Genomic DNA, 15,882 nt, shown 5'->3' on the forward strand with positions numbered 1-15,882 from the left:
GCTCTTATACATTACATACTCGTCGATGGCATGGAACGAAGCTACACTGACGTCCACCCATGGCTTCTGGATTGTTCACTTGTCTTTTATTAGGCAGTGTATATTAAGAGAATGGAAAATTCAGAATTGATGAGTGAAGTCTTATAGAAACTATTTACAATAATCTCGAAAGATGTTTTTAAAATAACTTATTTATTCCTGTCAAAAGTACAGGTTATAAAACAACAGAAGAAAAAGTACAAGTTAGGGAATATAATTGTTCTACTCGTATGCTATTTATAATACAATGTAACAATGTAACAGTGATGAAGAGCAGTCCAATGGAACCCTCCCACCTGTTGAAGATTTCCAGCGGATTTGGAATCCCTCTGGCCGCAAGAGCGAATGGTTCGTTACTGTTGCCGGTAGAGGACAGGTCGGAGGAGAAGGTAGTTAATGGCTGTGGCGACCTGGAGAAGAGGAGATTGTGACACGGGTGGCGTAGAGAGCCTGTATAGGGAGAGAGTGGCCAACGGGACGATACGGCTGCCATTTTTCTGCAAAACTGCGGGCGGGACTTTTGAATGGCCAGTAGTGGAGTAGTGCAGTACACACTCACCGAATCAAAAGCACAAGACAATATGGCGAAATCATTCGTTAAATCCATTTCTTTACAACTATAATATACTCATAGTAGCCTACTGCGTGCAGCACAGGAAAATTTGATACAGTGGCTGTAAAGATTATTCGTTACTTGCATTTATCTCCTTTGAAGTTCGTTTACTAGACATATTGCAATGAAAGTAACGTAAATAAAAAAAAAAGTGTATAGAATTTATTTTGTATCGGAAGTGCATAACGCTAAAGATTTAACGTACCTGTATTACGTCAGATGAATGAAAGTCGTAAGCAGTTCTTTACTTGTGACATGCAAAAAGTGTGTGACATATTAGTAGTTCTTGTCACGTCTTCAAACTTTTTGCATGTCACAAATAAACAACTGCTTATGACTTTCTTTCTTCATTGCTTGGAAATGCTAACATGCGAAATCCACCTCCGGCTCTATTGGAAAAACCAAATGCAGCACAACCTGGCATCGTTTACGAACGTCTGCAGAACGAATTACAGATGTCAAAAATAATACTGTACAGTTACTAATGTGTTTACTTCAAACATGTAGGCCTACCGACTTCATCACAAAACGCTTCATTATTTCAACTCGTATTTAAAATCACAAACGCTAATTACGCACTAAAAACGATATGCAACTAAATCGAACATGCATGCACAACGCATAACAAGTCTCTGAATAATTCAAATACCTTTTAGTCGTTTCCAAAAGTCCTCTGAACTTCAACTCAAAAGCACGGCGAACACAGGAAGCAAGAGAGACGTTTGGCAGAAAAATGGCGCCAAAGCTAATCAACCAATCACGGGCAATTTCACCTATGGCCACTCTCTCTGTATACAGGCTCTGTAGGGCGGCGAGGAGGGCAAGTGAGGTGGCGTGTTGTGGCCAAGCGACTGCCGTGGCCCTTTGGCAAGAGTGGTGCCTTTGGTGACTGCGGATTTGGCGGGGCATAGCGTTGGTCGCAGCCGTGAACGTGGCTCGTTAAAAGCTACTTTAGCAGGACGCACAGTATTCGGCGTGTCCACTGCTATTGAAGTTGCAAGCCGTTTGTGTCCGTTGTGGTGCCGGGTTGGAATCCAGTCTGATTTTTGCAAGTACAGGAAGCGGTGGCGTCTGCTGTATGACGCACGTGGGTTTACGACTACGAGTAATCTTGCCTCGGCGTCCTCTCAACAAGCGTTTGTCAATGGGCGCTGAATTTTATGAGAAATCACAGTGAGCATCCGATTAGTGTGCAAGTCACTTGGTGTCGCGTGGTGACTCCGTATCCTGGTTGCCCGTTGTTATGTATGTGTGTGTTATGAAGGTTTTGCCTGGTACTACTTGAGTTCAGTTCTGTTGGCTAGTACCACGAGCTCGAGCTGTTTACTAAATGGTCTGCATCTACAAAAGAAAACTGAAGAAGAATTCCTGTATTTGTTGTATGTTTAATTTTTACTAAATAACTAACGAGTTTTCTCTGAGTTACAGACAGGAGATTGTATCTCTTGTTAACTGTAGTCTTGTTAAAGATGCCTGAGTACCATAACTGAAATTTTTAATGAATGCGGTAGCGCCAACCACCGTCCTACGTTAGTGGAGAAGGAGGAATTGTTGCTACTGGCGTCGCCTCTGCCACCGCATCTATCCTAACCACTTTTGTCAGTCATTTTGGCTACTTAGAAAGCAATTCTTGGATTTTTGCTTTCTATCAACACTAATGAATTTATTTTTAAAAAGTAAAAATCCAAGAAATTAAAACGTTGGCTCCACAACTGTAAAGACTGAATTTCAGTAACACAACTATAGCAAACACCTCAAAACGGCAACAGTAAAAAATCACTTCCTTTTACTAAAGAATATTACATGAAGTAAAAATACTTATACATTACAAACAGCAAAACATATGATCAAATGAATATGTCATAAATATCGACCATCGGCTATTGCCAGTAATTATCAAAACGCCATTGCCTTCGAAGTTAACAAAAGTAACACAGAGACAACTCGTTGAATACTTGGTAAAAATTAAACATACTATAAATGCAGAAAAGCACGAACGCTACACAGGAAACTTTGACTTGACTACTGAGGCTAAAATTTTTCTTTAGTTTTTCTTTTTATCTTTTTTAGTGGATGCAAATAATTTAATAAACAGCTCGACCTCCTGATACTAGCCAACAGGTAACTAACTATAGACACGCCTCAGAAATAAGGTAGCTAGATTAAACAATTTTCACTGACTATAAAGTACAATTCGTAAAACATAAGAATTTCATCTGCATTTATACCCTTAGATTCTAAAATCAGTTTGGAACAGATACAGCCACACGCCCACACACACTGACTGAACTGAACTCAAGTAGTACCAGCCAAAACCCTCATAAATAACACATTTATACATGTAACAACGGGCAATCAGGATACGGAGTCAAAATAGCCACCACACGACACCAAGTGATCGGATGCTCGCCGTGATTTCTCGTAAAATCCAGCGCCCATTGACAAACACTTGCTTAGAGAGCGCCGACAGAAGGATGTAACGCAGATTACTCATAGTCGGAAACCCACGGGTATCATCCAGCAAACGCCACCGCTTCCTGTACTTGCAAAGATCAGACTGGACTCCAACCCGGCACCACAACGGACACAAACGGCTTCCAACTTCATTAGCAGAGGACACGCCGAATACTGTGCGTCCTGTCGAAGTAGCTTTTAACGAGCAGTGTTCACGGATGCGACCAACACTCGGCCCCGCCAAACCCGCAGTCACCAAAGGGACCACTCTTGCCAAAGGGCCACGGTAGACGCTTGGCCACAACAGCACGCCACGTCACTTGCACTCCTCGCCGTCCGTGTCACACTTTCCTCTTCTCCAGGTCGCCGCAGCCTTTAACTACCTTCTCCTCCGAACTGACCTCTACCGGCCACAGTAACGCTCCATGCGCTCTTGCGGCCAGAGGGATTCCAAAACCGCGGGAAATACGCGAAATTAAACGCGGGCGCACAGCACAAGTAGGCTCAAGTTTAAGAGATTAGCCAGGAAGAATCAGTACGCAAAAAACTGGGATATGGAACTACTAAGGAATGACTAGATACACTTGATGTGCTCTAAGGCTATAGGTACAGGAATAAGGAATAGCTTGAAAGGTGGCTACACTGAGTCACAGCGCCAGGGATCGCGCCAAAGAGTTTTATTCTGTCGCCTCCACTGGCAGTGCTTGTTCAGAAGTTGTGGTGGTTAGTGCTTTGCTGAGTGGATGTCGATAGCTGTACTAGTTGAGGCCATGTCGTATGCAGTTGTTTTGATGGGCTAGACAGCAGATGTTGTTCGAATGGAGATGTTGTAATGATCAGAGTGTATTTTTAGTCAATATACACTCCTGGAAATGGAAAAAAGAACACATTGACACCGGTGTGTCAGACCCACCATACTTGCTCCGGACACTGCGAGAGGGCTGTACAAGCAATGATCACACGCACGGCACAGCGGACACACCAGGAACCGCGGTGTTGGCCGTCGAATGGCGCTAGCTGCGCAGCATTTGTGCACCGCCGCCGTCAGTGTCAGCCAGTTTGCCGTGGCATACGGAGCTCCATCGCAGTCTTTAACACTGGGAGCATGCCGCGACAGCGTGGACGTGAACCGTATGTGCAGTTGACGGACTTTGAGCGAGGGCGTATAGTGGGCATGCGGGAGGCCGGGTGGACGTACCGCCGAATTGCTCAACACGTGGGGCGTGAGGTCTCCACAGTACATCGATGTTGTCGCCAGTGGTCGGCGGAAGGTGCACGTGCCCGTCGACCTGGGACCGGACCGCAGCGACGCACGGATGCACGCCAAGACCGTAGGATCCTACGCAGTGCCGTAGGGGACCGCACCGCCACTTCCCAGCAAATTAGGGACACTGTTGCTCCTGGGGTATCGGCGAGGACCATTCGCAACCGTCTCCATGAAGCTGGGCTACGGTCCCGCACACCGTTAGGCCGTCTTCCGCTCACGCCCCAACATCGTGCAGCCCGCCTCCAGTGGTGTCGCGACAGGCGTGAATGGAGGGACGAATGGAGACGTGTCGTCTTCAGCGATGAGAGTCGCTTCTGCCTTGGTGCCAATGATGGTCGTATGCGTGTTTGGCGCCTTGCAGGTGAGCGCCACAATCAGGACTGCATACGACCGAGGCACACAGGGCCAACACCCGGCATCATGGTGTGGGGAGCGATCTCCTACACTGGCCGTACACCACTGGTGATCGTCGAGGGGACACTGAATAGTGCACGGTACATCCAAACCGTCATCGAACCCATCGTTCTACCATTCCTAGACCGGCAAGGGAACTTGCTGTTCCAACAGGACAATGCACGTCCGCATGTATCCCGTGCCACCCAACGTGCTCTAGAAGTTGTAAGTCAACTACCCTGGCCAGCAAGATCTCCGGATCTGTCCCCCATTGAGCATGTTTGGGACTGGATGAAGCGTCGTCTCACGCGGTCTGCACGTCCAGCACGAACGCTGGTCCAACTGAGGCGCCAGGTGGAAATGGCATGGCAAGCCGTTCCACAGGACTACATCCAGCATCTCTACGATCGTCTCCATGGGAGAATAGCAGCCTGCATTGCTGCGAAAGGTGGATATACACTGTACTAGTGCCGACATTGTGCATGCTCTGTTGCCTGTGTCTATGTGCCTGTGGTTCTGTCAGTGTGATCATGTGATGTATCTGACCCCAGGAATGTGTCAATAAAGTTTCCCCTTCCTGGGACAATGAATTCACGGTGTTCTTATTTCAATTTCCAGGAGTGTATATGAAGGTAAGAAACATTTTTTTTTTTAATTTCCTAACTAACAGTGCCTCTTGGTCACAGGTTTAGTCAACAAAGCATCTGGCTTGTGTTCATGTATTAGATTGTAATTCGGGTTTCTATGTGCAATTATAGTATTTCAGTTTTATTTAATTAATTCAGTGTAAATGGTATTTAAAATATCTTGTCTTATTGAGGAAGATGTGTACGTTGAATCACACTTCCACACACAGCACAGTTACACTTGTGCTTTGCTGTTCCGTAGTTTTTGTTTCGTAGCTTTTATAGTTGCTGGGGACTTAATTAATTAATTGCGGTAACGGAAATTTCCTTTCATTCTTTGTTGTTATTCTATGCAGTCAGATTGCGTACTAATACTTGTCAGGGCCAACCGGTTACGAGACTTCGTAGCCGGACATACAGCGACTAAAATTAAAAAATATTTGCATTAAAAAAAATTAAGCCCCCACGCAAGCTCTCTAAAAAGGACAATCCAGCAAACGCCACCGCTTCCTGTACTTGCAAAGATCAGACTCGACTCCAACCCGGCACCACAATGGACGCAAACGACTTCCAACTTCATTAGCAGAGGAAAGAAAAACATAGCTACAAATCATCATCATCAGTTATCTGATATATTAGCAGGTCCTTTGCCTCTCCATTTTCTTTTGGAAATTTTGAGTAAAGACGAAGAGGTAGTGTACAAAGATCGTGACGATGTCCTCCAGAGATGGGAAGAATATATAAAAGAGCTATATGACACAAACAGCAAACCAGAAACTCTGGAACTTGAATCACACAACAGTGTAAGTGCTGAAGAGAAAGGACCGACCATCATAATGGAAGAAGTAAAGTCTGCCATTGCTGCAATGAAAAATGGCAAAGCAGTAGGTACAGATACAATACCGGGAGAAATACTAAAATGCTTGAACCACAATGGAATAAGAGAAATATTGAGGTTATGTAATAAAATATATGACAGTGGTGAATGGCCTGAGGACTTTTTGACAACAGTAATGATTCCATTACCGAAAAAACAAGGAACCAAGAAATGCAGCGAGCACAGGACAATCAGCCTCATTTCACATGCAAACAAAGTGATGTTAAGAATAATTAATAAAAGACTTGAAAAAGTAATAGAGGAGAATCTCGGCGAGGAGCAGTTTGGCTTTAGACGGAATACGGGCACCAGAGATGCAATAGGGCTCCTACGAATCTTGAGAGAAAGGTTTATTGAAAAAGGAAGAGACCTATATATGTGCTTCATCGATTTAGAAAAGGCATTTGACAATGTGGTTTGGGACAAGCTGGCGACTATTATGAGGGAAAAGAGAGTGGACTGGAAAACCAGAAGACTTATAAACTCATTATACCTTAATCAAAAAGTTTCAGCTAAAGTGAGAGGAGAAAGTACAAACTGGATCAGACTAGGGAAAGGAGTAAGACAAGGATGCTGTTTATCACCTACTCTTTTCAACCTGTACTTGGAAAATATGATTGACCAATGCTCATTAGATGACAAAGGAGTAGAAATTGGAGGAAGAAGAGTAGGGTGCTTGAGATTTGCTGATGACATGGTCCTTCTAGCCACAGGGGAAAAATGAATTACAGGATATGGTGGACACCATTGCAACTAACGGAAAAAATATGGAATGAAAATTAACACAAATAAAACAAAAGTATTGACAATAGGAGGAAATAAGGAAATAAAAATTGTGCTGAATGGAGAAACACTAGAACAGGTGCAATTTTTAAGTATCTTGGAAGCAGGATAGACACCGACTGGAAGTGCACCACAGAAATTAAAACAAGGATAGCAATGGCTAAAGAGGCGTTTTATAAGAAAACGCGGTCTGGACAGAGAACTCATAAAATGTCTTGTATGGAGTGTTCTTCTATATGGCGCTGAAACATGGACTATGAGGAAAAAAGACAGAGAAAGGCTGGAGGCTTTTGAGATCTGGACATGGCGGAAGATGGAAAGAATAAGTTGGATGGACAGAGTAAAAAATGAAGAGGTACTGAGAAGAGTGGGAGAGAAAAGACAGTTACTAGATGTAATAAAGAGAAGAAAAAGAAATTGGATTGGGCATATATTAAGAAAGAATGACGGACTGATAAAAACAGTTTTAGAAGGTTATGTAGAAGGGAAAAGGAAGCGAGGAAGGAAGAGATTCCAGATACTGGATGACATGATGGACGGTACAACATACAGCAGCCTTAAGAAGGAAGCAATGGATCGCAGAAAATGGAGAGGCAAAGCTACAAATAAGGCAACTGAAAAGAAACCAGGGGTAATAGAAGAAATGTTTCAGCTGTTCGCTGAAAGAAGGAATTACAAAAAATTTCAGGGAAATTCATAATTACAGAAATACAAGTTGCTGAGGAATGAAACAAATAGGAAGGGCAGGGAAGCTAAGACAAAATGGATGCATAAAAAATGAGAAGAAATAGAAAAAGAAATGATTGTCGGAATGAGTGACTCACCTTATAGGAAAGTCAAAATAACCGCAGGCGGCGGTGGCCTAGCGGTTCTAGGCACTTCTGTCTGGAACCGCGCGACTGCTACGGTCGCAGGTTCGAACCCTGCCTCAGGCACGGATGTGTTTGATGTCCTTAGGTTAGTTAGGTTCAAGTAGTTCTAAGTTCTAGGGGACTGATGACCTCAGACGTTTAGTCCCATAGTGCTCAGAGCCATTTGAATCATTTTTTTCAAAATAACCTTCGATGAAATTAAAAGCAATGGTGGTAACATTAAGAGCGGAACGGGAATTCTACTGTTAAGTGCAGAGGAGAGATCGGATAGGTGGAAAGACTGCGTTGAGGGCCTCTATGAAGGGAAATATATATGTGATGTGATAGAAGAAGAAACAGGAGTCGGCTTAGAAGAGATATAAGCATCCAGTATTAGAATCAGAATTTAAGAGAACTTTAGAGGACTTAAGATCGAACACTGCAGAAGGTATAGATAACATTCCATCAGAATTTCTAAAATAATTTGAGGAAATGGCAACATAACGACTTTTCAAGTTAGTTCAAAAATGGTTCAAATGGCTCTGAGCACTATGGGACTTATCGTCTGAGGTCATCAGTCCCCTAGAACTTAGAACTACTTAAACCTAACTAACCTAAGGACGTCACACACATCCATGCCCGAGGCAGGATTCGAACCTGCGACCGTAGCGATCGCACGGTTTCAGACTGTAGCGCCTAGAACCGCTCGGCCACCCCGGCCGGCTTCAAGTTTGTGTGTAGAATGTATGAGTCTGCGAGCATACCATCTGACTCTCGGAAAAATATCATCTGCACAATTCCGAAGACTGCAAGAGCTGACAAGTGCGAGAATTATCGCACAATCAGCTTAACAGCTCAAGTTGCTTACAAGAATAACATTACGAAGTATGGAAAACAAAATTGAGAATGTGTCAGATGACAATCAGTTTGGCTTTAGGAAAGGTAAAGGCACCAGAGAGACAATTTGACGTTGCGGTTGACAATATAAGCAAGACTAAAGAAAAATCAAGATATGTTCATAGGATTTGTCGACCAGGAAAAAGCATTCGATAACGTAAAATGGCGCAAGATATTCGCAATTCAAAAAATAGGGGTAAGCCATAGGGAGAGACGTGTAATGTACAATTTGTACAAGAGCCAAGTGGTAATAACGAGAATGGACGACCGAGAACGAAGTGCTCAGATTAAAAAGGGTGTAAAACAAGGGTGTAGTCTTTCGCCCCTACTATTTAATCTGGATATCGAATAAGCAATGATAGATATAAAAGAAAGTTTCGGGAGTGGGATCGAAATTGGAGGTGAAAGGGTATCAGTGACACGATTCGCTAATGACATTGCTATCCTGAGTGAAAGCGAAGAAGAGTTACAGGATCTGCTGAATAAAATGAACAGTGTAATGAGTACAGAACCTGAATTGAGAGTAAATCGAAGAAACACGAAAGTAATGAGAACAGCGAGAAATTTAACACCAGGACTGATGATCACAAAGTAGATGAAGTTAAGGAATTCTGCTACCTGGGAAGCTAAAAACCAATGATGGATGGAGCAAGGGGGACATCAGAAGCAGAATAGCACTGGCACAAAGGGCATTAGTGGCCAAGAGAAGTCTACTAGTATCAAACTTAGGCCTTGATTTGAGGAAGAGAATGTACGTTGGGAGTACAGCATTATATGGATGTGGAACATGGAGTGTGGGAAAGCCAGAAAAGAAGTGATTCGAAGCACTAGAGATGTGGTGCCTTAAACGAATGTTGAAAATTAGGTAAGGAATGAGGAGGTTCTACGCAGAATCGGAGAGGAAAGGAATATGTGGAAAACACTGACAAGCAGAAGGGACAGGATGATAGAACAGCTGTTAAGACATCAGGGAATAACTTCCATGGTACTAGAGGGCAAAAACTGTAGAGGAAGACAGAGATTAGAATACGTCCAGCAAATAATTGAGGACGTAGGTTGCAAATGCTACTCTGAGATGAGGATGTTGGCACAGGAGAGAAATACGGGGTGGGTCGCATCAAACCAGACATAAGACTGATGACTCAAGGAAGAAAAAAAAAAGCTGATGCAATGTGTCAAGCCTAATTAACTATTTGTAAAAGTGGTCTCATTACGTTGATAAAGGTAGGATTGTAGCCTATTGCGATTGCGGTTTATCGTATCGCGACATTGCTGCGCGCGTTGGTCGAGATCCAATGACTGTTAGCAGAATATGGTATCGGTGGGTTCAGGATGGTAATACGGAACGCTGTGCTGGATCCCAACGGCCTCGTATCACTAGTAGTCGAGATGATAGGCATCTTATCCGCATGGCTGTAACGGATTCTGTAGCCACGTCTCGATCCCTGAGTCAACAGATGGGGACCTTTGCAAGACAACAACCATCTGCACGAACAGTTCGACGACGTTTGCAGCAGCATGGACTATCAGCTCAGAGACCATGGCTGCGGTTATCCTTGACGCTGTATCACAGACAGGAGCGCCTGCGATGGTGTACTCAACGACGAACCTGGGTGCACAAATGGCAATTTTTTCGGATGGATTCAGGTCCTGTTTACAGCATCAAGATGCTCGGATCCGTGTTTGGCGACATCGCGGTGAACGAACATTGGAAGCGTGTATTCGTCATCGTCATACTGGCGTATCAACCGGCGTGATGGTATGGGGTGCCATTGGTTACACGTCTCGGGCACCTCTTGTTCGTATTGACGCCACTTTGAACAGTGGACGTTACATTTGAGATGTGTTACGACTCGTGGCTCTACCCTTCATTCGATCCTGCGAAACCCTACATTTCAGCAGGATAATGCACGACCGCATGTTGCAGGTCCTGTACGGGCCTTTCTGGATACAGAAAATGTTCGACTGCTGCCCTGGACAGCACCTTCTCCAGATCTCTCACCAATTGAAAACGTCTGGTCAATGATGGACGAGCAACTAGGTCGTCACAATACGCCAGTCACTACTCTTGATGAACTGTGATATCATGTAGAAGCTGCATGGGCAGCTGTACCTGTACACGCCGTCCAAGCTCTGTTTGACTCAACGCCCAGGCGTATCAAGGCCGTTATTACGGCCAGAGGTGGTTGTTCTGGGTACTGATTTCTCAGGATCTATGCACCCACATTGCGTGAAAATGTAATAACATGTCAGTTCTAGTATAATATATATGTCCAATGAATACCCGTTTATCATCTGCATTTCTTCTTGGTGTAGCAATTTTAATGGCCAGTAGTGTAGAATATGCTCAAGAATAATGCAGCCAACCGATTTTAAGGATATTCGCCTGTAATTCTGCAGGTAGACTCTGTTACCCTTCTTATATACAGGTCTTGAAGTATATTGGCCTGTAATTTTGCGGGTCCGCCCTCTTACGCTTCCTAGACAGGTGTCATCTGCGTTTGGGACTTATCGCTGGGCAGAGATTTGCGATAAATGCAAGTAAAATTAGGGGCCAGTACTAACGAGTATTCTGTGTAAAATGTAACTGGGATTCCAGCTGAACCCGGGACTTTCAGTTGCTTTTCAACGCAAGGAGTTTGTTCGATGGTCAAAAAGGAGGGGGACTAATGGCAGGACGTATCGTAAGGCATCAAGGAAACGTAATTTCACAATGTATGAAAACGAGAGGTCTAAGAAATGTTGAAAGAGACCATGGCATGGCTGTAGTACGCAGTGGCATGTGGACCTAGGTTTAAGTAGTTATACAGAGATGAAGAGGCCTGAGTGGGATAGACTAACAAGGAGAGGTGCATCAAAGTAATGTTTTGTCTGACGATCACAACAACAACGCAGGCCGTTTCAGTACATATGTCAGGAAATGGAAAGTGAAAACAGGCCGAAATATTAGCAAACAGTGGCATTCACACAAATGCAACGTCAACTTACCTTCACTTCGAGTGCTACAAGAATGTTCGAACGTTAAACTGACGAAACGATGGTCCCAAGTGATCTGATTTAGTGCAGGCCAATTCTCTCTCGCTATATAATGTATTCTCTTCGCTCTTGACTATTAATGGTCATTTTTACTACTTGCCATTCTCACACAATGTTTCGATGTAGCAGGTCCTGTACGGGCCTTTCTGGATACAGAAAATGTTCGACTGCTGCCCTGGACAGAACCTTCTCCAGATCTCTCACCAATTGAAAACGTCTGGTCAATGGTGGCCGAGCAACTGGCTCGTCACAATACGCCAGTCACTACTCTTGATGAACTGTGGTATCGTGTTGAAGCTGCAATATCTAAAAGAGAAATAATAATTGAACTTCACTGTAATCGAAATTCGTAAATACGTACACTGTGACATGTAAATAACGCACATAGGCTCGTGCAAAAGTTTAATGAATAGTCTCAGAAATGAAGCAGTTGCCATTTCTGTGATTTTCTGGTGTAGTTTTTAGATTTTAAAGGAAACTAGAGGCAAAAGTATGTATGTATGAAACTTCCTGGCAGATTAAAACTGTGCGTCGGACTGAGATTCGAACTCGAGACCTTTGCTTTTCGCGGGCAAGTGCTCTACCAACTGAGCTACCCAAGCACGACTCACGCCCCCTCCTCACAGCTTTACTTCTGCCAGTACCTCGTCTCCTACTTTCCAAACTTTACGGAAGCTCTCCTGGGCACCTTGCAGAACTAGCACTCCTGAAAGAAAGGAAATTGCGGAGACATGGCTTAGCCACAGCCTGGTGGATGTTTCCAGAATGAGATTTTCACTCTGCAGCGGAGTGTGCGCTGTTGTGAAACTTCCTGGCAGATTAAAACTGTGTGTCGGACCGAGACTCGAACTCGGGACCTTTGTCTTTCGCAGGCAAGTGCTCTACCTACTGAGTTTCACATCAGCGCACACTCCGCTGCAGAGTGAAAAATCTCATTATGTATGTGTGTCTTGCCTTCTGAATCGTCGTTCTCTGTGTTTCCAAATATTTTCTGGAGCTTATAAGGCACTGTCCTTTATACTCCGTGTCAGGTTGTATATTATTCTCCGTGGCAGTTTTGTCACAGACATAGATAAAGAATTTTTCTGCAGCCCTTAATAAATGCTGCTAACTACTACGATTCCTTTCATGCTTGGGCTAAATACGACCTTCCAGCTTGACATTCATTCATTCGTACAGTACTGAGGTATACGACGTGACGTATCCCTGACGTGGCTTTGCCGCTCAGTTGCATGACGATCCGTTGTCGCTCTTCATGAATCGACCTTAGGCATTTAATAGGTCGGAAGCAAGCCGCTGCCAGTGACACAATGCTCCCCATAATACTGCTGTGTTCAATCAAGCGCTCACCTTGCTGACAGCTTTCAAAGGCTAAAAATAGTCATGTGCTTGACGCTGTTTTTTGCCCTGTGGGGAGTAGGATGGGCATGCGTAACGTGAGGACAGGAAGTTGTGGTGTCGGTGCGATGCTGTTTAAAGGGGCACCTCGTCGCCACAGTGGCGTGTCGCCCGGGTAACCGCTTCCTGGCTGTTGCTGTTGCGTAACCTGCCGGAGCCGTGGGGGGAGAGCTGCTGTTGCAGCGGTAAGGGGAGCCCGTGTGGCTGGTCGCCATCTGGCTCATGCTGCCACGGGAACCCCCGTATTTCGAACGCACGGCACCAGGTTATCTGTGACGTGGTGCCACAAATACGGGATGCGACGTCATTTTCTTTAACCTGGAAAGTTTTCTCTTCTTGCTAACTTCTTGTTCGAGGAAATTCTCTGCAACATGTCTCTATAACTTACACTGAGTTGCAGGTAATAGCACAAAAACTAAGAACGTGAATGTTATGCAACTACTAGCATTACCATAATTCCAAACGGAAAAACCAGGGTGTATCGCAAACAATTCTTACATGAACCAAACCGTGTTACTTTTCCTACAAAATCTACACTGACGGGATAAAATCGCCGTACCAAAAAATAATTATTGTAGAGAATGAAATTTCGGGAATACATTTGTCTAGGTAACCTATGTACAGTAATGGAAATAAGTATTCATACACTAGAGCGTGGAAAAGTAAACTGCCTTTATTGACAATACGAAACCAAAAACACTAATTGGATATGCACTATACACATTGGCCAGTCGCCAATGCAGCTATGCTGGTATATAGAACGAGAATGAACAAGCCTTTACAAAACAAAATACAAAAACGTCTGCCAAGTTCTCTACTGCTCCGGGAATTAAGTAGTCATACACCAACAGAAAATGACTCTTCTAACAAAGCCAGGACATGTTTAATACTTCGTATGCATACCCTCCGATGTATTACTTCTCGCAACCTCTGTGGCATGGAATGGACCAGTTTTCTTGTACTTTCCGACGTGATACCTTCCCATTATCGAAGGAGAGCCTCTTTCAAAGAGGTCTTACTACGGATGTCGTGTTTTCTCACTCGTGTTTCCTTCTCACTCCACAAGTGTTCGATGGGATTCAGGTCCGGACTCTGCTCTGGTGTTTTAAGAATGTGTGGAGTGTTGCAGAGCAACCACAGCCGGACAGTTTGTGCCGTAAGTTTGGGATTATTGTCCTGTTGGAAGTAATAATTTCTAGGAAGACCCAAGGCGTCAACACTCTGTTGTAAGTTCTGTTTGAGAATGTTCATATACACAAGTCTGCCCATGGTACCTTCCACAAACACTAATTTTCCGACACCGGAGGCTGACATACTGCCCCATACCATCACTCCACCACCTCCGTGCTTCACCGTGGGTTAAATGTTGTTTCGGTCGAGGTCTATATTCGGTCTTCCCCAGACCAAGATCCTACCATCATTGTGCACGATGTTAAATTTACTTTCATCACTAAACAATACAGTATCCCAGGAGTCTGTTGTCTTGGATACATGATGTTTTATCGATTCCCATCCGCCATTTCGTGTTCTTTTTGCTGCTGTAGGGATTTCGTCTCGGGACCCTGGCTCTGTAGCCCGAACGATTGTGAATGGTACGAACTGCCCTTGGAGTGATGTCCTTTCGGTAGTGGTCATGTACATATGCGGACAGTGCCGACGCTGTCGTTTTCGGGTTTTTCTTGATGATTCTTAGTAGCATTCTAGTCTCTCTTGTTGTAAGGCTTCTGTGGACGACCGTGTCGTTCAGTGTTTATTACTACATGTCTATCCTTATATCGCTTGCCAGCTGGTGTGGCCGAGCGGTTCTAGGCGCTTCAGTGTGGAACCGCGCACCGCTACGGTCGCAGGTTCGAATCCTGCCTCGGGTATGGATGTGTGTGATATCCTTAGAGTAGTTAGGTTTAAGTAGTCCTAAGTTCTAGGGGACTGATGACCTCAGATGTTAAGTCCCATAGTGCTCACAACCATTTGAAGCTTATATCGATTAATGATAGAACATCGCTCGGTTTCGTCCTATGATGTTGGCAATTTCGGCATACCACTTGTGTTGAGGATATTGGGCGACAACGATGTTTCGTTCCTCAGTGGTCGTTTCCTTCCCCTTGCGGCCCATTCTGCTGTTCCATGGTACCCACGTCCGACGTGCTGTTGCTTCACGGCCGCCACATGACTACACAAGTGTGGCATGCACTCCGGGGCTGCGTCAGCCGTTTGTTTGGTTGAAAGTAGTCCGCTGTATGAATACATTTTGCCCTGTCGTTGACGGTGCGGAGTGTAACATATTTTATTTTCCCAGTATAGATTCATGGCATACGGGAAGCTTCATTACCAAGAACATGGTTATCCGACGCTATATCATCGTACTTATTCGTATCGGCGCTGTGTGTGATTTACTATCCCAACACACCATCGTAGTTCGTCTCCACCTACTGTATCAATACTTAATTCCATGACTGTAAGTAATTAAAATTGCATGATCACAGGTTAATGTAAGCAGGAGACAAGCCATTGCAAATGCGAAATGCTGCCCAATAATAACCTGCGCAACCGTCATACTGTTGAATGCAAGTATGCAAACATGCATGCATGGTGTTGCAAAAGTGCTGGATGTCGTTTTTGGGATTGAGTTCCATGCCTGTTGCACTTGG

The sequence above is a fragment of the Schistocerca serialis genome, chromosome 1 (genome assembly GCF_023864345.2).
Source record: "Schistocerca serialis cubense isolate TAMUIC-IGC-003099 chromosome 1, iqSchSeri2.2, whole genome shotgun sequence".
In the NCBI taxonomy this organism is placed as follows: domain Eukaryota; kingdom Metazoa; phylum Arthropoda; class Insecta; order Orthoptera; family Acrididae; genus Schistocerca; species Schistocerca serialis.